Here is a 22,347-nt window from a genome sequence, read left to right on the forward strand (position 1 = left end):
AATAGAGGGGGGTGAATCAATGAATTTCTGTCCTGCCCAGTTTGTTTGGTGTCTGTTTCCTCCTGCTAGAATGAAATATCCCTGTGAGTAGGGGCTTGGGGTTTTTTGTTTTTTATTATTTTTTATTATTGTATTTCCAGGAGCTAACACAGAGCCCTAGAACCAACATACATTAGGTGCTTAATAATGCACATTGAATAAAAGAATCAATTATTGGGGTGCCTGGGTGGCTCAGTCTGTTAAGCATCTGCCTTCAGCTCAGGTCATGATCTCGGGGTCCTGGGATCGAGCCTTGGGTCCGTTGGTCTCCCCGCTCAGCGGGGAGTCTGCTTCTCCCTCTCCCTCTGCCCCTTCCCCTGCTCATTCTTTCTCTCTCTCAAATAAATAAATAAAATCTTAAAAAAAAAAAAAAGACTCCAAGAGCCTCAGAAACAGCAGCGGAGACCATTAAAAAAAAGAAAAAAAAAGAATCAACTATTCCTTTACTTCAGACATGGGTCAGACTGGAAAGTTTTACTTTGTTTATACCACGAAGGGGCTCAGGGGACAAACTCACCAATAAGAACCAAAGGGAAGTGGATACAACCCAAATGGCCATCAACGTGGACAAGCAAATGTGGTCTGTCCACAGGATGGAGTAGTATTCGGCTACAAAAGGGAGTGAGGTTCTGACACTAGTTACAACGTGAGTGGATCTCGAACCCTTGACACTAAATGAAAGAAGCCACACACCGAAGATGGCCTATTGTGTGTTTCCATGTATATGAAATGTCCAGAACCGGTGAACCTATAGAGACAGAAAATAGCTTAGTGGTTGCCCTGGGCTGGAGGGAGGGGAGCGTGGGGAGTGACTGCTAATGGGCATGAGGTTTCTTCGTGGGGTGATAAAAATGTTCTGGAATTAGAGAGTCGTGATGGATGCACAGCCTTGTGGATATACTAAAAACTGCTGAGCTGTGTACTTTAAAAGGATGAATTTTATGATATGTGAATTACATCTCAATAAAGCTATTATTTTGAAAAAAAAAAATAGAAGAACCGAAGGGAAGATCACGCTTGATCTGAGCCTGTGAAATTCTTTTTCCTGGGAGCCACAGTCTGGGCTTCTTCATTCTAGGTCCTAGAGAGACCCAGATGGCCACTCTGCAGAAGCATGCATGCCCCGCGCATGGGGCAGGGGAGACAGCAAGAGTACTTCCTAGTGCCAGGGGAACGGCCAGAGAAGGAAGGGGCAGATTAGAGGGAGACGGCTCTGGATTACCTCTTGGATAATGGTTCTAGCACTTTAAGAAAAATTAGAACTTGATTACAAAGTTGATGTTTATTTTTGAAAACATAGGGTTAAGTGAAACGAGTCTTGTTAACTCCACCCCTTCTACCCCTCTGCCTTCTGTCCGGTTTGCCTAGCTCAGAAGGCCTCCACTGGGGCAGCTTTGCCAGCCAGAAGATATTTGGCAACGTCTGGAGACATTCTAGGTCTTCACCCCTGCGGGGAGGTACTGCTGGCATCTAGAAGGTGGGGACCAGGGAAGCTGGTGACCCACCCTGCCATGCACAGACGGTTCCCCACATCAACAGCATTCTGGTTCGAACTGTCAGTGTGCGGAGGTCCAGAAACGCTACCAGCTTCCCGGTCCAAACTACTATCACCTCCCGCTAAGCCACATCTGGAGTCCCAGCGATCTCTCTGCTTTCACAACTCTGATCATTTGCGATGGTTGCTGTAACCACTTGCTGTGAACTTAATGGCTTTAGAGAACAGAAATGGATGATTTTCTAGTTATCTGCCCACATTACAGAGCATGCAAAAGACAACATACGGTGTCAGGAAATGCAAATTGTTTACGGCTGGAGACTCAGCTCCTCATTCTCAGATATGGGTAAAGTAGGTATAAGCCACGTTCAAGTGGCTCTCCCCACACCGCCATGTTAATGGTACCAGTGAAATCTAGTAATCTAGATATGAAATGACATATCAGACATCTTTGCATCTATTTTTGGCGGTGTGGGTTTAAATATGCGAGTCCTGACATTAGCTACATTTTCCAATTTTATGGCCAAGTGAAGTTTTGCAGCCGACTGATACACATGGGAATCAGTATCCAGTGATATGAGAACAAGGCTGAGAGTCTCTCTCTCCACCCCCGTTATTCTAAGAAGGAGAAAAGTTTTAGGCCAAGATAAATGGAAATTATCCAGTAACTTCAAATATATTACTCCCCGGATCTCCTGTCTGGGTAAATCAGAGATACTCACAACTATAGATAATGAGGTAATTAAAAACTAGTAAATATAAATGTGAGGTGGCTTCTACCATTAAGCCCAGCAAATGTATCTGATTCTGAAACACTGACTGTATTTTGAAATGTCATATCAATTATAGGAGACACTTTTACAGATCTCCCTGAGAAATATTTACATAAAACTATATTTTTATATACTATGTAAAGTACCAAAGTATAGCTTTAATCAAAACTGTAAATAAGACTAAAGGTATGCTATAAGTGTGAAATATGCAAACATAAAAAATTTTAGCAAAATTTTAAATCAGTTTCACTTTGAATTATACTGGCTTCCCTATTACTTGCAAATCCCTCCACTCCCGTCCCACTCTTCCCCCACTTCAACTTAATATTCCTTCATGGAGAGAAGACATTTTTTGGGGAAAAAAATCACAGTGGTTTTATGTTTCTGTGTTTGTTGGGAAAAGGATGTAAATTTAGAGAGTGTATTTCTACCTACATTGTGAGTTAGGTTTTTTAGTCCTCCTTGTTTCCAGGAGGGCGTGGGGGTAACTGTGGGAAGCCAGACTTTGGTGCTGGGCTGAGATTCAGGTGGAATCCTGCCTCTGAGCCCAGCTATGTGCTGTGGGCAGGTGATGTCATCTGCCTGGCTCTGCGTTTCCTCCTTTGTAAAATGGGATTAATGGTACCCACCCCTTGCAGGTGGGAAGGGGGAGAGGAGAGGATGCAGGGTGGTCCTGTGGCACATCTCAGCACCAGTTACTTCTCCCAGAGTATTGCAACATCCATTTCGCCTCTTCGCGGTTCTTGGTATCGTGGAGGTACTGACGCCTTCTCGACGTTATGGTTCGATGGAGTGGATTGTGTGTCAGGGACATCAAATAAGGAGCATCACCATTGTGTCCCAGTGATTTCCCTGGGGCGGCCAGCTGTTTCTGAGTTAGAAGGAGCACTTTGCAGAGTGCTTCATGGCTGTATTCTCTTCAAATCAGAATGTTTTACTGACATTGATTTCAGGGGATTCTCCGTTTGCAAGATGCCTTTACCCTGACTCACCATACCCTGCGACTTCAGTGGGCAGAGGTCAGGTGAAAGGTGAGAAGGGGAGGGGAGACCAGAAAGTTTGGTTTACGAAAAACACTATGGTTGAGTGACCAACTTCTGGTTTCCCCAGGACTGTCCTGGTGTTAGCTCCACATCCTATGACCCTAGAAATCCATCAGTCCTGGGTAAGCCAGGGTGGTTGTCGCCCTACACTGTACTGAACAATTTTAATTCTGAGAGAGGCAGTCATAAACTGATTTGTGGTTACATAGGGAATGGGAAGTGACGTACACAGGCACAAGGTTTCTTGTTAGGGTGATAGAAATGCTCTGAAAGTAGATGGTGATGATGGCTGACCGCACTAAGTGTACTAAAATTCACCAACTCCTACTCTTAAAACAGGTGAATTTTATGATATGTAAATTATATCTCCATAAAGCTATTTAAGATTGATTGTGAAATTATATTTCATAATAAAGCATTTGATTTTTTTCATAGAAAAATAATACTTTGTCCACAAAATGAATGCATACATTAAGAATTTGAACTGGATTGCCCATCAAACTGGGAAAGATTTAAGATTGGCAAAACTCAGATTTGACAAGGATACATGAAAATAGTCTCATGTTCAACTGGTCAAAGGTATGAACTAACAGAATGTTTTACTAGGACAGTTCAGCTGTATGAATCAATATGTAAAGGTACATACTCTTTGACTCACCAACTTCGTTTCCAGAAATTTATCCCAAACAGATCACTGTCAAGTGTGCAAAGATATATGTGCAAGTATGTTCATCACAGATGGTTTATAATAGAAACAATGGCTTGTAATTAGAAACAATCTAAATCTCCACTAGTGATGAACTGTTTAGATGAGTTATGGCAAATCCATACGATGAAACACTCACTATGCCAACATGGGGATGGCACTAGAAATCCACACACTCATCTAGGGTGTGTGACTGTCCTGCTTTGCTTGGGATAATCCCTGTTTTTGTACCGCAAGTCCAGTGTCCAGGTGAATACAGATGGTTGGTTGTTGACAAATCTATAGAAAACCAGCCAACAGGATGTCACCAGAAAGTTAATGTGCGTTGTCTCGGGGATGGTAGATTTCAAGTCAGCTCAACACGGTTTGTTACAGATTTTTTTTTTTAAGATTGTATTTATTCACTTGTCAGAGAGAGAGAGAGCACAAGCAGAGGGAGTGGCAGGCAGAGGGAGAGGGAGAAGCAGACTTCCTGCTGAGCAGAGCACCCCATATGGGACTTGATCCCAGGACCCTGAGATCATGAACTGAGCTGAAGGCAGACGCTTAACCGACTGAGCCACCCAGGCGCCCCTGTTAGGGATTTTATTAGGATTTTTAAAATATTATTTGCACTTATTAAATAATTTTACATTTGAGGAAAAATGTTTGCATTAAAAAAAGAACCCCTGTTGACACATTAACAAAAATGTAGGCAGATTAAATAGGTTATTCGTTTATTTTATGTAATTTGCCATCTGTGGGAGATGGGTCTATTTGTGGATCTGTTGAACAGTAGGAGAGGCACAGACATGTCCCCAAAGTACACGAATTTTGGGGATGCATTCCCTTGTTTTCTGCTGTACCACATGGGCCTAGCATGGTGCTTGGCACTCAAGATCAATCGATAAATTTGTGCTTATTAAAATGTGATGGAAACAATCCATCACAACTGGAATGAGATGTCAAAGGAATACCTTTAAAATATTTGGTCAAATCAGTGAGCAAGCTATTATCTCTAAGTGAGGCCCATTGATTTGGCTGCTCTAATTTTCCTCCAGGATGAATGGCTAACAGTTTGATTGAATTGACGGATTTCTCCCCTAAGGGGGTTTTCACGTTTACTTACCCTCTTATTAAAACCCAATCACGCTCATTATCTAAAACTCAGAAACCAGGTGCCAAGCAAAAAATTAAAAATAAAAAGCCTCTCTAGAGGTAGCCACCGTTAATACCTTTACCACAGCCCCCTTCCCAGTGCTTTTCTACACACACAAGCCGTGTGTATGTATACATAAATTTATGTGGTGTAAAACATTTAACAAGAATGAAATCATGATATATTATAATCTTTTTTTTCATTTAGCCACTGTTGCACTTCTGTCCACATCAGCATACACACAGCCTTCGCATTATTTTCAAAGTGGCTCTGTATTATACCACTGCATAGACAGTTCACACTTGAACTGGATTGATTGACTTTAAAAATGTTATATTTTTGCTGAACATTGTCCAGCTGGGATCCTTTCCAAGGCCCTCTATTTGGTTTCACATGTAACGTGTAGTTGAGCGCCTGGCATATAGTAGGTGTTCCATAGACGTGGATCCCTGTCTCACACCTGTATTTAGGGGACAATAGTTTTCGGCAGCTGAAGATGTAGTGGGTTAGAGTTGTATAATGATAATCTTCTGTGATCCTCAGTGCAGAGGTTCCTAGGTGAACTGCAGCTATTCCAAAAGAGTTCTCTCTGTTCAAGTAGGGAGCTGAAACACTTTCCCTCACTGCTGTCAGCCAGACCATCAGCAAGACCCATGGTCACCACTTCCAGAATTTTCTAGAATCAATCCTAGCATCTCTCTTCTCCTGGAACCTGAGCCATCCGTGTCACTGGCCAGTCTTGCCCACTACAAAGGACTTGGTCTTTGCCAGTTTTGTATCTTCGTGATGGTGCATACTAAGTGCTCAGCAAAAATAAAGATGCTTACCTCTACAACAAGTTAATACCAGCTGTTTTCTAACATAATATTAACCTGCTACAGAGGCAAAAATCTTTTTGTGGTGTCTCTATTTAATGATCCTGTAGTAAATGTATTGTTATGAAGCATGCCAAAGAGGAAAGAAATTTCAGAAAATAATTTGCACATATTTCCAATTTCCTACGCAACCTCTATGGTTACAATTTAATAGAATTAAGCCATAGAAATTTATTCGTGCATATGTTCTCAAACGTAGTTAAAGCTCGTCACTGTATCTGTTTGATGTATTTTGTTTTGAGGCAACTTTTTCATGATTTGCTGAGTTTCTGTATTTCTATCATGCAATTTTCTAACCTGTCCCTGGATATTAATGGATTCAGAATCTATAGCTGTAAGAACGATCTTATCAGAAATGCCGAATGAGTGAATATGGTTTCCTTGACTCATTTATTCATTTACATGTTATTGATTTCAACACTGAACACCTACTGTGAGTCAGGTAGTGTTCTAGGCCACAGTGCTACAATAGTGATGCGTATTTTGTTTTATGTGGCATGTAGTCTGATGGACCAGAGTTTAAGTATTACTCTTCTTTAAAACATCAATAGATTTTTAAAGGGAGTTTTCTGGTTACAAAAAAATTGAGCAGAAAGTGAGTGCCATATGATTCCTCTTCCTGCCTCAGTTTCTCTTTTATTATTAACCTCTTGCATTAATGTGGTGCCTTTGTTAAAATCCATGAACCAATACCGATACGTTATTATTATTATTATTATTATTATTATTAACTCAAGTCCATTATGCTGGGGTTCACTGTTAGTGTTGTACATTCTATTTGGACAAATGTGTCATGACATATATCCACTATTACAGTATCATAGAATAATTGCACTGCCCTTACAGTCCTCTGAGCTCTGTCTGTTATCCCTTTCTCCCCTAACCACTGGCAGCTATTGATCTTTTTACTGTCTCTACAGTTTTGCTTTTCCGAAATGTCGTATAGTTGGAATCATACAACAGGCGGCCTTCTCAGCCTGACTTCCTGACTTAGCAATATGCCTTGAAGTTTCCTCCACGTCTTTCCGGGGCTTTACCTCATTTCTTTTTTCCTCTGAATAATGCTGCATCGTGTGAACATACTATAGTCTGTTTATCCATTCACCTACTGAAGGACGTCTTGGTTCCTTCCAAGTTTCGACAATTATGAATAAAGCTGTAATAAACATTCATGTGCAGAATTCTGTATGGAGATAGGTTTTCAGCTCATCTGGGTAAATACCAAGGAACACAATTGCTGGATCATGCGATAAGATCACGTTTAGCTGTGTAACAAACTGCCGAACGTCTTCCAACGTGGCTGCGCCATTTTGCATTCCCATCAGCGTTCCTGGTGCTCCACGTCCTCACCAGCCTTCACTCTCGTCAGTGCTTTGGATTTGGGCCCTTCTAATAGGTGTGTAGTGGTATCTCCTGGTTGATTTAATTTGCAATTCCCCAGTGACATCTGATGTGGAGCGGTTTTTCATATGTTTATTTGCCATCTGTATATCTTCTTTGATGAGGTGAGAAGTATATGCTTTCCATGCAAATGTCTGAAAGAAAAAATTTCACTGAGTTTGGAAAAAAAAAAATCACTCCAAAATAGCTGCAGCTTGCCTCCCCTCTCTGTCCGTGGTGGATGCATGGTTCTGTCTGCTGGGCATCGAGAGCTCATTCTCCACAGTCTTTCACAGAACCCCCTCTTTGGCATCCATGCATCCTTGGTGGTGCTGTCGTTACGATGTGACATGCATGTTACCCAAACTCAGCCAATCAGTCTCTCTCTTGACTTTGAATCTTAAGCAAGTAAAGGCAGGGCCTGGGCCTGTAGTTGAGTCTGATCATAAAAATCACAGCTCTCGACCATGGCGTCCCCCAGATGACTGGCCACTGGTTCTGTTCCCACATTCCCAGAGCTGCTTTGGTTTCCCTCCTGTGTGAGGCCTGTTTAGCTTTTGCTTTATTTATTTATTTATTTATTTATTTATTTATTTATTTATTTATTTAAAAGATTTTATTTATTTATTCGATAGAGATAGAGACAGCCAGCGAGAGAAGGAACACAAGCAGGGGGAGTGGGAGAGGAAGAAGCAGGCTCATAGCGGAGGAGCCTGATGTGGGGCTCGATCCCATAACGCCGGGATCACGCCCTGAGCCGAAGGCAGATGCTTAACCGCTGTGCCACCCAGGCACCCCAGCTTCTGCTTTAATTTAGCTCCTGTTTTATCCTCCTAATAGAACCTTCCTCTTGCTTGTCACCCAGTGTGGGTTTATGTGGATTGCATCCCAAGAATCCACCCCGCAGACTTGTGAGCATATTTTAAGACAGAGGCCATATCTTCCTTGTTTCTGTTTTCCCAATGCCACGCACAGTGTCTGAAACCTGGCCAACTCTCGGAGAACTAAAATTCATTAAACATTTTCTGGGTGGTAGGCATTTTCTGAACTTTAACTTACTAAATACTCAAAAGCAACACTTTTATGGCTGGCGTGATCACTTCGCTTCCTATGAAACAGAGACCCAGAGGATAAATATCTTTCGCTAAGTTGTATGACAATAAGCGGTGCGGCCCAGCCTGCTTGAGACCAGAGTCTCCCTGAAGCCACATAACACCCACAACATACAACACTGATGGAGTAAATCCGCGGACGAATAGATGTGTAATTTAAAGATGAAAGCTAGGAAAACCAGAATGAAAGGTTTTAAAATAAACCAGAATATTAGGACGGTTTATAATGGTCAGCTCCTACCAGTATAATGTTTATTCCAAATTCGGTCTGCTGGTGTGACCATCTTTTGGGAACATTTGTTAAAAGTGTAGATTCAGGAGTTTCACTTCGGACCTAATGAACGAAATCCTTTGGGGATGAGCCTCAGGAGCCTGTATTTTTGACACTGTGCCTAGTTGATTCTGAGGTACTCCCTAGGGGGAGCCTCAGTGGTTATATGTTTATGGGTACGGAAAGCTTGCAGTGACCTAGGATATGGTTTTGATATCTGTCTTTGCGCACGGTAACCTCATCTGGTAAGTGGACGCACACTTAGACTTCAAATTTTCACTTGTAGGGCACGCTTTCTCCCTGTGGCTCTCAGAGGGCTTTGTGTTGGGACCTCCACTCCCCGAAGGGTCCCCAAGACTTCCCAATACTGCCTGCCCTATATGACTTTCTAGATTACCCCTCTTCCCTTCCCCTCCAAGCCAATGAGCCCAGAGTCACTCTTCTTACATTAGGAACAGAGCCATCTAGATTATGAGCCTCTCAAAGGCCAAGATTTGTCCTATTTATTTATGCCCAACGTTTAGCATAGAGCTGGTCATTATCATCAGGGAAACAGCTATTCATAGTTTCCTTTAGTTTGGCGAATATTTCTACAAAAACCATAAAACTCTAGACTCCTAGATGGGGCCTCTCTTTGACAGAGAGGCAATGAAGTGAGGCAAGATGCTCGGAGGTTTACTCAACCAGGCAGACGTGGGTTCAAATCCCAGTTCTGCGTCTTGCTTATTGAACGCCCTTGAACAGGACTCTAAACCTCTCCAACCCTTTCCTTTTTCATCTCTTAAAAGAAAATAATGCTTGACTTCTGGGGCTGTTTGCAGCTTCCATGATATAATCATACATATAAAGCTCTCAGGAAGTGCCTGCCACAGTTCTTAACTGCTAAATTATTTTCCTTATCATCCTTCTTACACCCCATTTTTCCTGGGAAACTAAAAACTTATTTGAAAACATCGAAATCCTTATCATCCGTGCATGTTTTAATACACATAAACCCATCAGCCGGTGATAGGACTTGTAAGAATGAAATTTGTTTTATTTTTATTTATTTCTTTTATTTTTTTTCAATAGCTTGACTTACCTGGATAGAGACAGGCATGATAAAAAAGTTTTTAAATACCCTGGGTCTGTGAAACTCTGTTAGTTTTCACACAAAGACAACCTGTATTAATAAAATATGACTCTAGTGCCTTAGAAATCTACATCAAAAAAAGGCTCTGTGATTATATAAAGAGTCTCCACCTAGCTGTTCTTTTGGCCCAAAGCAAACATGGAGCTCAATTACAGAATTGGGGTGCTAGGCATCAGAATTACATGTTTGGTGCCTGCCACTCACAGGGCAAAATTATCAACCGTTCAAAGCTTCTCCGTGCTTCTTCTGCTTTCTATTGTCCTAGAGGTTGTCCTGTTCTCAGTTTAGGGCTCCGTGACTGCCGTGTCTCATCCAAGGGCTCATCTTTCCAGACAAGTCTGCAATCGTTTCTTAAGAGCCTTATTTATTTTTACTAAGCTTTCCAGATACAGGCAGCAGTCACAGCTGGAGGAAAGAAGTGCATTCTTCACTAATTTCATGCATCCACCCTTCCTCTGTCCATCCCTCCTTCTGTCTGTCCTTCCAACCAGCCAGCAATATTTGCTGGGCCCCAGCCAGGTGATTCTTCATTGATTCAGCCAGTATTCAGTGCCTCCTGAGATCTTGTATTTGCTAAGTGCTGGAGATAGGACAGTGAGGAAAGACAGTCATTGTTCTTAATCTCATGGGGCTCATGTTCAAGCAGGAGAGAGACGCTAACAAAACGGTCATATATGTGAATATACACATTAACATAATAATGGCACATTTAACAAATGCAGTGAAAGAAAGGCCATGGAATCATGAGAGCTTATAATGGCGACGGTGAAAGGTAATTGAATCAGTGGGGTCATAGCCATTTTTCCCAAGGGAATGGAGATTGCACTGAGGTCTAAGAATAAAGAAGAGTTAATTAGGAAAGAAGGGAGGGGTGCATGTTAAGGGAAAAGGGGACAGCAGGTACTCCCCTGCGATGGGGGGGGCATGGTGAGTAAGGGGGACTGAACACTTTGAATACAGCTGGAGCAGAGGAGGCGGGAGAAGGGTGAGAAAGGCAGGTAAAGAGCAAGGCAGAGGCCAGACCCTGCAGAGGTTTGTAGGACACTTTAAGGACTTCAGATATGATTCTTAGAGCATTCCAAATGCACCAAAGGATTTTCAGCAGGGGTATCCATCAGCTCGGGGAAGCGCAGGGTAAAGGAGCAGTGTGGGTGTGGAGAGTTCGGTCTGGAAGTTTTAGCAGCAGCTCAAATGAGAGAAGCTGCAGGCTTGAGGGGAACATGGTCTTAAAACTCTGAAGATTGATGGAGAAGTGTTTTATTCTAGGATCCTGTAAGGTAGCTGGGGACAGACTTCGTAAACAGACGCGCTAGCGCATAAACAACAGAAGGTGGAACGACAGCGGTGTAGACTTTTGAAACAGGATTTAGATGCAGAGCAGAATGACTTCTTGAGGTTGGGACCTAATATGGGCTGTGACGTTGATAAGGAAGGAGAACCACAAAGGGCATTTCAGACTGGCGGGAGCAAGTCAATAAAGCCATAGAGAAGGAAATGTGCATAGTATAGAGGAAGCAGAGGAGGCAAAAGAAAAAAAATGCTGAGAGCACACAGCAGCTGTGACAGTCTTTCCAGACAAAGTGATTAGTCATGACTCTTGATTTCATGGCAGAAAACCAGCTCAAACTGGCTCAATGCAAAAAGTAAATTTATTTGCTGATGTAAATGGAAATTACATGTGTAAGTGGTTTCAGGTAAAGCTGGATCCAGGTGCTCAAATTATAGTGCCAAGACCTTTTCTCTCTCCATCTCTTGACTCTGCTTTTTCTTTTTTGTATTAGTTTCATTCCCAGGAATGCTTCTTCCTGGAAGAAATATGAGGCCAGGTGATCTAGACTTACCCACCGATTAGACAACCCAGATGGTAGAACCAACAATTTTAGCAAAGGTTGGAGATACCTGTCTTATTGACCTAGCGGATATCACATACCCATCCTGGAATGAATCACTGAGGCTAGAACATCCAATGTTCTGATCTTGGAGATATGTATATACTTGGAATATATATATATATATATATATATATATATATATATATATATGAATATATATACATGCATATACACACACACACAGTTTTTTGTTTTTGTTTTTGAACTAAGGTTGGGTCATTGTCCCCTTCCCTGAGGCAAATGGATTAAGGGAAGGGAGGAAAGTTTCTCCATTGGAAAGTAGAATGCTGCTATGAGAAGAAGATGAAACATACAGCGGGAAGGTGAATTAGCAAACAAACAAATCATACAGGTGGTTTACTGTATCCTAGAAGGCTAAAACGAGTACTTGGGTGGGCTTGGAAGGAGTGCCTTCATTTTAAGACAGTCCCTCTTGACTCATTGAAGAAATAAGTTGTGATGACATCTTGGGACACATACTAGTTTCATATTAAAGACACAGTGGGACCCTCTTCTCTATGGAACAACCACATCTGCATTTTATCTCTGAGATTGGTGGTGTTTCCTAGAAGCTAGAGAATCTTCAAATGTTTATTGACTCTTCCTTAGACTGAGGTCAAGAGATCTCTGCTCTCTGTACCTAAGTTGACATTCATTTGTTCTGGTGTTTTGTAAAAACAGCATGAAAACTGTCATAGAATTGGGAATTGAGTCATACTTGGAAGGTAGACAACGATTCGAGTTTTGTTTCCTATTTTTCTAGTGGAGGGAGATTGATATGGGTTTTTGATCATAATTCAAGTAAGATATGTCCTTGACAATGATTCAAGAGAGGTATCTAATTTAGAGCCTTATTCTTCCATAAATTATCTTTTTTTTTCGTGTTCTTCTCTGAATTCCTTCATCTTTCACTGGATTTTTTTAAATTTAATTTTATGTTCATTTCATTTTATCTTGATTAAGCTTTGAAAGGCCTTTCTGAGGATCTTATTTTGGCTGATAATTAATTTTAAGGTATTCTTTCTGGTTCGTAATAGCTTTTGTTATTGTATAATTAAAAACGAAATTAGAATATTTCTGCCCCCTCACTTTTGTGAAGCCTATAATCCAGTTCCTGGTGACAACTGGGATGTCACAATGAGTGCAGAGCAGGGAGGCTTCACTCTCTGTAGCAACTAAATTAAAACCCCAGTAAGAGGAAACAAAGTAAATATTAAATCATGTAACAAGAAAGATGAAATTTGATTTTATGTGAATTCTGCTCACCTTTGAACACCTCCAGGCGTTTCAGGGTTCCAGGGCAAATGGGTGTCGGGATTAAATTATCTTTACCAAGCACAGCACTCACTGCCTTCTTGTGGCTTACAGGTGCCCAGGGAAGTGAAATGGTCAGGTCCCCAGCCTCAGGCAAAGGAGGGCATGAAAGAAAACTATGAGATCCTGGACCTCCTTCCGGGCCCCACTCTCCACTTTCTGGAGGGCTGTGGTAGGCAGAATTCTAAAGATGCCTCCAGAGCCCCATGTCCAGGGTGTCCGGTCAAACATGAATCTGGGTGCTGCTGTGAAGAGATTTTGCAGAGGAATTAAGGTCCTGAGTCAGCTGCCCTGCAGATAATGAGGTTGTCTGGGTGGGTCTGGCCAGTCGGGTGGGCCCTCTAAAATTAGAGTGTTTTCACTGGCTGATGACAGAAGGAGAAGTCAGAGATATTCAAGATGCTTCGAGAGGATTCAAGGCACCATGGCAGTTGTGTTTTGATGGAGGGGCCACGTGTCAGGACCAGAAAGCACCAGCTGGAAGCTGAGAACAGCTCCTGGGCAACAGGGAGCCCTTACTGACTGTTTAATGGGACCGCACGTCCTTAAACCACAAGGAACTGAGTTCTGCCAACCACCTGAATGAACCTGGAAGCACACCCTTCTCCAGAGCCTCCGGATGAGAACATGACCTGGCCAACACCTGGACTTCTGCCTGGTAGACCCTGAGCAGAGAACCCAGTGCAACCTGCCCAGACTTCTTGACTTCCACACCCACACAACCACAAGATAATGAGTATTATTATTGTATAATAATAATTGGGTGTTGTTTTTAAGCAGCTAAGTTTATGGTGATTTGTTATACAGGGTAGAAAACTAATTCAGGAATTGAAAAGGCAGATACACCAGACCCCATAGAAGTAATTGAAAAGGCAGGTACACCAGACCCCATAGAAGTAAATGTCACGCTATGACTCCGACATAGATCTCTGACTTCAAGATCAGTCTTAAAAGTACAGGAAACCGGCACGCAGCTGAGATCACATGTCTCAGTACCTGTTCAGCAACAGTTTTTAAAATGTATTTTTTTCAATGAGGAGATGAAAGAAAAATCAAAACCTAATAGTACTCTGTTCAAGTAGCCTATCTGTCTCACCTGTCTCTAAATGTTTTAGGGACACTGCATCCACGGGATAACGAGCTGAGTAGTGAGGAAGAGAAAATGTGAATTCTTGAACGCAAGTTTCATGATGGTGGGGATGTGTCCGTGTAATTCTTCTTATATCCCCCGTGAGAAGCATTCTCCGAATGAATGAACAGAAGAGTGGGAGACACGTGTCATTGTCTGGAGACACTTGGTTATTGCGACTGAGGGAGGTGCTCCTGGCGTCTAGTAGGTAGAGGCCAGGGGTGCAGCTAAACACCCCACAGTGCACAGGACAACCCCCCCCCCCACACACACCCAGCACACCCAGCCAGTAGTGCTGAGGTTGAGAGCTCCTAAGTTAGCAGATCTTTATTTCTCAGTGGGATGGACTTTCCCCTACTTCCCTTTCATGACCCTTCTGGTTTCCACAGATACCAACTTCCTGATGGTTTTCTAAAATATGTAATCATCTGCCTCCAATCTCAGTCTTTGGAATCCATCTGAATGTTTGGCTCCTGGGCATTTACTGGGGCCTTTAACCCTTTCCCTCCCAACCCGGCACCTGATGCTCGTGACAGCTGGTCTGGATGAACACCAGCCCCACGCCAGGAGCTGGACCGGATGACCCACGCCATTGCCTCATTGTGTGCTCATAGCCATTCTGCAGTGCAAACGCTGTCACCCCATTTCATTTATAGGGGATCGCGAAGACCCAGGAGAGGTAATATGCAAATACTGAATCATGGAACATTACATCAAAAACTAAGGATGTACTGTATGGTGACTAACATAACATAATAAAAAATTATTTTAAAAAAGTGCCGATCATAGAGCCGGTGAACATTCAAGCTGCATCCTGACTCCAAACCCCACATCCTGCTAACAGTACTTTACGCCTTCTTCTTTGCCCATGATGACCATACTTGCTTCAATTTTTGGTCATGGAAAATGCCCTAATATTTTTGTCAGTTCTGTGCCTATTTGCTCGTACTCATGATTTTTATTCCATTATTTTTAACCTGTTGCCATTCTCTGAAGTATCTGATCATTTTGCCACCTCCTTATCTAATACACCACATGGTCAACCAGGCAAAGTAAAATGGAAAACTGGAGAAATGTATCCCTCTTCCCGGAGCATCCAGAATCATCTTTTTCAGATATACATTTGATCATGGCTTGCCATCTCTTCAGTAGACTCCCCATTTCTTCGGGGATCCAATATCTTGAATGTGACCCACCAAGCCTTGCATGACCTTATCCACACCCTTCTCTCTCGCAGGGTAGGCTGGGCTGCAGAAGTAAATAGATTCAAAAATATATATAATGATTCAAACACAAAAGAAGTGTATTTCTCACTCACACAAAAGCCTAAACAGACATTACAGGTGGCTGACAGTTTTCCTGGGGGACCCAGGGTCCTTCTATCCTTGGGCTCCTCCTTCCTGTGGGACCTCATCATCACCTTCATCCAACAGGTCAATTGAGAAAGAAATGTGGAAGAAGGACAGCTGCTCCTTTAGGGTTAGGGGCACCTCACTTCCTTTACATTCCTCTGGCCCCACCCAACTGCCAGGGAAGCTGGAGAATGCAGTCCTGTGTCCCTCCGGAACAGGAAGATAAGGGCTTCGGTGTGTCTTCCTAAATCAACCTATCATTACTTCATCTTCTCTCCATGCACTGTAACCATGCTGCCTCACCTTGTTTAAAGGCACCATGCCTGTTTTTCCACAGGGCCTTGAATATACTTCCAGTGGACAGAGAGATGGACGCATTCCTGATTGAGTTACTACTTCTTCAGCCCTCAGCCCGTGTGTGATTTCCCTAGGGAGGACCTCTCTGATAATTCGCCCCCCACCACTGCCTTCGCCAAGACTCTTTCTTGTTATATGCATTCACAGAACCCTGGTCAGTTCACACCGCATACATCCATTAAAAAAAAAAAAATGCCCTCTGGGCACCTGGATGGGGCAGTTGGTTAAGCATCTGATTCTTGATTTGGGCTCGGGTCATGATCTCAGGGTCGTGAGATTGAGCCCCGCATCGGCTTTGCAGTCTGGGTGGAGTCTGCTTGAAATTCTCTCTCTCCCTCTTCCTCTGCCCCCTACTACTCTCCCTCTCAAAAAAAAAAAAAATGCCTCCATTCATGATAGTTTTCATTAATGTTTGACTCACCCATTAGACCACAAGCTCCAAGACAGATGGAGAGGTGTCTGCTTTGCTTATATTGAATTCCAAGTACCTACCATGATTTCTAGAGCCACTCAAATATTTGTCAAATAAAAGAAAATAAGGAGTTAGAATCCCATCAGTGGACTCAAACAATGCTTCATTGATCATGTTCTTACTACCCTGAGACTGCTGTTATGAACTAAGTCACTGAGTTACTCAGGAACCTATTGGGAAGTAGAGTTTTAACACATAAACCAACTTTCTTTTTATAGGTCTCTCTCCTTTTGCTCCTTTGCTCCCTTCCTATGTATTTATTCGTCAAACATATTGAGTCTACATCAGCCATTATACCAGGTCCTGACTATGTCTGAATAAATAAGCCACATTTTCTGTCCTCAAAGAATTCTAGATAGCAAAGGAAATTGACACATATTCAAAAACTAGACAATAGTATTATTCTTGCTGTAATAGACGTATGAATGAAAGGTGATGTTTTGAGCCAGGATGGTAGAAAATGATTGTGTTCCCAGAACAAATACTTTACATTATTTTTGCCGACAGGCTCTAAGTGCAAAAAAATGATGTTAATTATCTTATGTTAGCCTAGAGCTTTATATCTTGCACAATGCTTTTGGATATGTTACTTCCTTTCACACTCCAGGGCCGGGTAGGCCAAGTATGACTGGCAACAAATAAAAAGAAACTCAGGGAAGTTATGAGTTTCGGTAAGAGCTTACAGTTGCTGAATCACGGGGAGCTGGGGACTTGGTGGTTCCTAAGGAAGGGCCAGGATGGCCTGGCTGACGGGGGACATTGCAGATTAGGGCAATGTTTGTTTATCTACTGGTCTAGATACATTTCAACACTTTAATAGCTTCCATGGCCATCCCGGCTCAGATACCAAGCTGCCCAACTTTCAAGCCCTGTTATGTTACTAAACTCTGCTGCATCATTCTGTAAATTGTATTAATTTTCTTCTTTAAAAATATGTTTCTGCGTTCAAAAATTACATATACATATGGTGAAAAAACCAACAGTGAAAAAGAATTTTATAGAAGGGAAGTGAATTTTTCTCTATTTCCCTGGAAAGCCAGTCCCTCAGTCCCCTCCCAAGAGATAATAACAGCTTCTGTATCATTTACAAAACACTGTGTGAAACATATAAATTGTTAAATACAAATGGGAGTATACTTATTCTCATGGGCCTGCCACTTGCATTTTCTGCTTACCATGTCTGAGGTTTTCTGTATCATAATACACAGATTTCCTCATTCTTTCTCACAGCTATGGAGTGTCATCGTGCAGGGACTATTTACTTATTTACCATATATGAATATCATATAATAAATAGATGATGTGGCACATATATATATACTACTTAATATATATTATATACTTAAACTGTTCCAGAGTATCTTTCCATAAACAGATGCACATATAATCTCTATATTTGTATCCATACATCCATCAATAAATAGAACTTACTTATCTATAAATAAACCCAGATAATTTATCTATAAATAAATCCATTAAGTCAGGGATAGAAAAACTATGGCCCCAGGGTCAAGTTCAGTCTCCTACCTGGTTTTGTGAATAAAGTTTTATTCGAACACAGACACACCTGTTTGTTTATGTAATGGCAAGAGCTGAATAGCTGTGACGGAGACTATGTTGCATGAAAAGCCTAAAATATTTACGACCTGACCTTTTCCAGCAAAAGTTTGACAACCTCTGTATGGCGTATGGTTTATTTATTTAATTATTTAAACCTTGCCTGCATGGATTAAATGAGTAAATTTTATATGGATTGTTTTTGTTTTAACAGTTCTGTTTACAGTCTTTTATAGTCAGTGCTGCAATGAACCTCCTTCTACTAAAGTTTTTTGGCAAAAAAGGGGCTTTGTCTGTAGAATAACTACTTAGCACTGGGATTGTTGGGAGCCCTCACTAAGCGTATTTTACATTTGTACAGATGTTGCCAAAGGTTTCCCCCCAAAGGGTTTGCACTAATCTTCAGTCACACAATAGGATTTGAAAGTATCTGTTTATTCATGTGTTCCCCAAGCACCATGTATTGATTTTTGCTATTATCTTTAGATGACAAATGTGGGTATCTTTATATATGTTCAAAAGTCATAGAGACCCACATATCAATGACATTATAAAGCTTTGTCTCACTTTTATAAATTGGGATGATGATCTTCTAAATTAAGTGTTCTTTTTATAGTAGGGGAATTACTATGTTCTCATACGGATTTTAAGTACTTTTACTCTGTTGGTCATTTGTTTTTTGATAATAAAGGCAAAAATTGAATAGTCATATTTATAACTCCCTGATTCGAGAGATTGTCCCTATTTCAAGACTAGAAAGATCTTGCTTAGAAACTAATCTCTTAAACTCCTATGTTTTCTTCTAGCGCTTTTAAGATTTCATTTCTTACTGTTCGTATCACTGGATTGATGATTTTTGATAAGAGAAATGATGAAGAGATTCAGTTTTATTTTATTTTGCACTTAGAAATCTTTGCAAGAATCCAGAATCCATTCATTGAACAATCCATCTTTCCCCCACTGATTTAAAATGCAAACTTTATCATAAATTAAATCTCCATCTGTATTTGTTTCGGTTTTTTTACTCAATTTTGTTCCATTAATCTTTCTCTCCATTCTTGTGTCAGGCATGTGTTAAGCAATTTACATTCATTATCTCATTAAATTAACTCTAACTTTATAATGTTTTGTCTTTCAAGCCTAATCCTGCCACCTACTTACTCTGCTTTTCAGGGTCTTTCTGGTTATTTTTATATCATTATTGTTCCCTGAGACCTTGTTTTCTTCCTAAAAAAACTCAACCAGTCAATGAAATAGACTTCTTAGAATTCTAATAGAGATCACATTACCTTCATACTTTATTTAATTTAGGGAGATTTGATTTTTTTAAATAAGATTGAGCTATCTTAGAAAAGAGTAGCAAATATTGTTCCATTTATTAATACCTTCTATACTCTAGTAGTTATGTTTTATAGATTTTTAAAGATCCTATATATTTCTTATTAAGTTTACTTGCTGGTATTTAAAAAATCTTTTTTCTGCTTTTTGAAATGAAAGCTATTCTTCCTTTATACTTTCCAGATGTTTTTATTATATCTACATTACATATCTCTATTAAAGTATCCACTATTCCTAAAATAATAAATAAATATGGAACTTAATCAAATATCTTTTTATAATGTTCAGAATATCATAGGTTTTGTGGGCCCTGACCACCCAATAGGGCAAATTATGTCAATAGGTTATGAAACTCACTTGGGCATGGTTAGTCATTCTTTCAATAGCTAATTTTGTTATTGTTGTTAATATTTTATTTAAAAAATTTTGCATTAATACTTATATATGTTAGATCAGTTGGTTTTTTTTTAATAATAATTTTTTTATTATGTTAGTCACCATACAGTACATCCTTAGTTTTTGATGTAGTGTTCCATGACTCATTATTTGCATATAACACCCAGTGCTCCATGCAATACGTGCCCTTCTTAATACCCATCACCGGCCTATCCCAATCCCCCACCCAGTTGGTTGTTTTCTTGTGCTTTGGTAAAGGTAGTTATCAATGATGTCAAGGCCTCACAAGATGGTTTTGGTTGTGTGTGTTTTTTTCCCTTCACGTTCTGGAACAATTTAAATAGGTTTGGAGTTGTCTGTTCATTGAAGGTTTATTGGATTCATTTGTGAGGAGCTCAGGCCCTATGTGGCCCCTATGGGGAGGGGCGGCAGTGGGGACATCTTGGGTTGTATTCCTTGGAAGCAGAGCCTGAGACAAGGATTCTTGCAAAAGACTTTTTGAGGGAGTACTCAAGGAAAGGAAACAAGGAAGCAGGAGGGGGCAGGAGAAGGATTTCAGCGAGGATATGGTCACAGCTGGAGTTGAGCTTCAGCCTGATCCCAGCCTGGAGCAGGAACAGCATCACAGGCTTAGTCTTCTTGAGCCGAGGAGGCTGGGCATGTAGACCCCTGCATCACTCAAGCATTGGCTGCTGCCTGCTTCTTTAAACTGCTCCTACTCCTCCAGGAAATGGGGCCTGGGTAGAAAAATAACCTCCCTGGAAAGGCAGGAGGCTCCCACGGGGCAGAGAACAATTCTCTAGAGAAGGGAGCCACTCTAAGCTCTTAGCAGCCAACACTCAGCCTCTGGAGTGTCCGGGCCCTGTGAAGGGCTCTGGTGGAGCCCCAGCGGCACCCACTGCGGGGGTAAGAAACTCTCTGACAACAGGACTCCTTACATTGATTATCTACCTGAAGACGGTTGTTCCTATGACAAAATTTGGCACATATTCAATTAAATCGCTCCCAAAAAATTCTTGTCCTCTATACTACTGATTACCACTAATTATTCTACTTTATTAAAAATGACTTTAAAGCATAGGAATATTTTTTATCAAAGAGGATTAAAGAAAATGTTGAGGGGTGCCTGGGTCCCTCAGTAGGTTAAGCATCTGCCTTTGGCTCAAGTAATGATCCCAGGGTCCTGGGGTCGAGTCCCGTGGTCAGCTCCTTGCTCAGCAGGGAGCCTGCTTCTCCCTCTGCCCCACTTGTGCTCTTGAGCGTGCTCTGTCTCTCAAATAAATAAATAAAATCTTTAAAAAAAAGTGTTCAGAGTAAAATGTTAAAATCTTTCTTTACCTCCCTGCCGTTCAGCATCCTGTTCTCCTCTCTTCCCCAAATCACACTGTCCTAGAAAGAACCACTGTGGAGGTACATAGATAGATAGAGATATCTGGATACCTATATCTATTTGAATATATGTATCCATTTGAATATATATGTATTTGAAATATATATATATCTAAAATACATATCTATTTGAAATATATATATATATGTGTGTGTGTATGTGTGTTTGTGTGTGTCTGTCCGTATTTGCTAAGTATTTGCACGACTTATTTTTAGTAGAGCTAAAAAGTCCATTTAAAGAGAAATAGGGCTGGCACAATCATTGACACGTTCCTTGACGTAGACTTTAATGATCCGATAACCTTTTTGGCTGAGGTTCATGGTCTAAAGGAGGAAATAAAAGTTTGGATATTTGAAAAGAGAATGAGCTGACACCAGGTTTTGTGAAGCTTAGGACACTCAGAATGGACGTGGGGAGGATGGAGACGGCGTTGAATAGCCAATCTCTCACATTCCAGGGGCTACAATGGTCTCTTCCAAATTTAGAAAACTCATGACTTTTGGGTTCTATTCTAACCCTGGAACAACTCAGGGGTTGGGACACTGAGTCCCCCATGCAGTCAAAAACCAGAGTAAAACTTTTGACTTCCCCAAAACTTAGCTACTGATAGCCCACTGTTGCTCGGAAGCATTGCCAGTAACATAACTAGTGGATTAATGCCTATTTTGTGTGCTCTATGTATTATATGCTGCTTTCTTACAGTAAGGTAAGCTAGAGAAAAGAAAATGTTTTGAAGAAAATCATAAGGAAGAGAAAATACATTACAGTCCTGTACTGTGTGTGTGTGTATATATAAAACATGTGTAAGTGGATCTGTGCAGTTCAAATGCGTGTTGTTCAAGGGTCAATGTGTTAATCTGGGGAGCATTTTCTCTTTGGCTTAACAATTAGATGACGTGCTTTCTTGTTCGTCACCTTGGGTAGGTCACTTCATATCTCTGAACCCCTGCTTCTTTACCTGTCATTTGGGAATAATAATAGGCACCTTACAGAGTTTCTCCAGTTTAAATGAGATGATGACTCATTAAATGAGGTATTGTTGATTTATGACATGTGTATTTTCCTGTCCTCCCAACTGCTTAGGGAGAGCTCTCTACTTCGTCCGGGATTTCTCTCTCGCACGTTAAGGGAGGCTACCCGGCTTACATGAACAAATACTAATTGACCCTGCCCCCAAAATAAGCTG

Source organism: Ursus arctos, unplaced genomic scaffold, assembly GCF_023065955.2.
Source record: "Ursus arctos isolate Adak ecotype North America unplaced genomic scaffold, UrsArc2.0 scaffold_16, whole genome shotgun sequence".
NCBI classification, from domain to species: Eukaryota; Metazoa; Chordata; class Mammalia; order Carnivora; family Ursidae; genus Ursus; species Ursus arctos.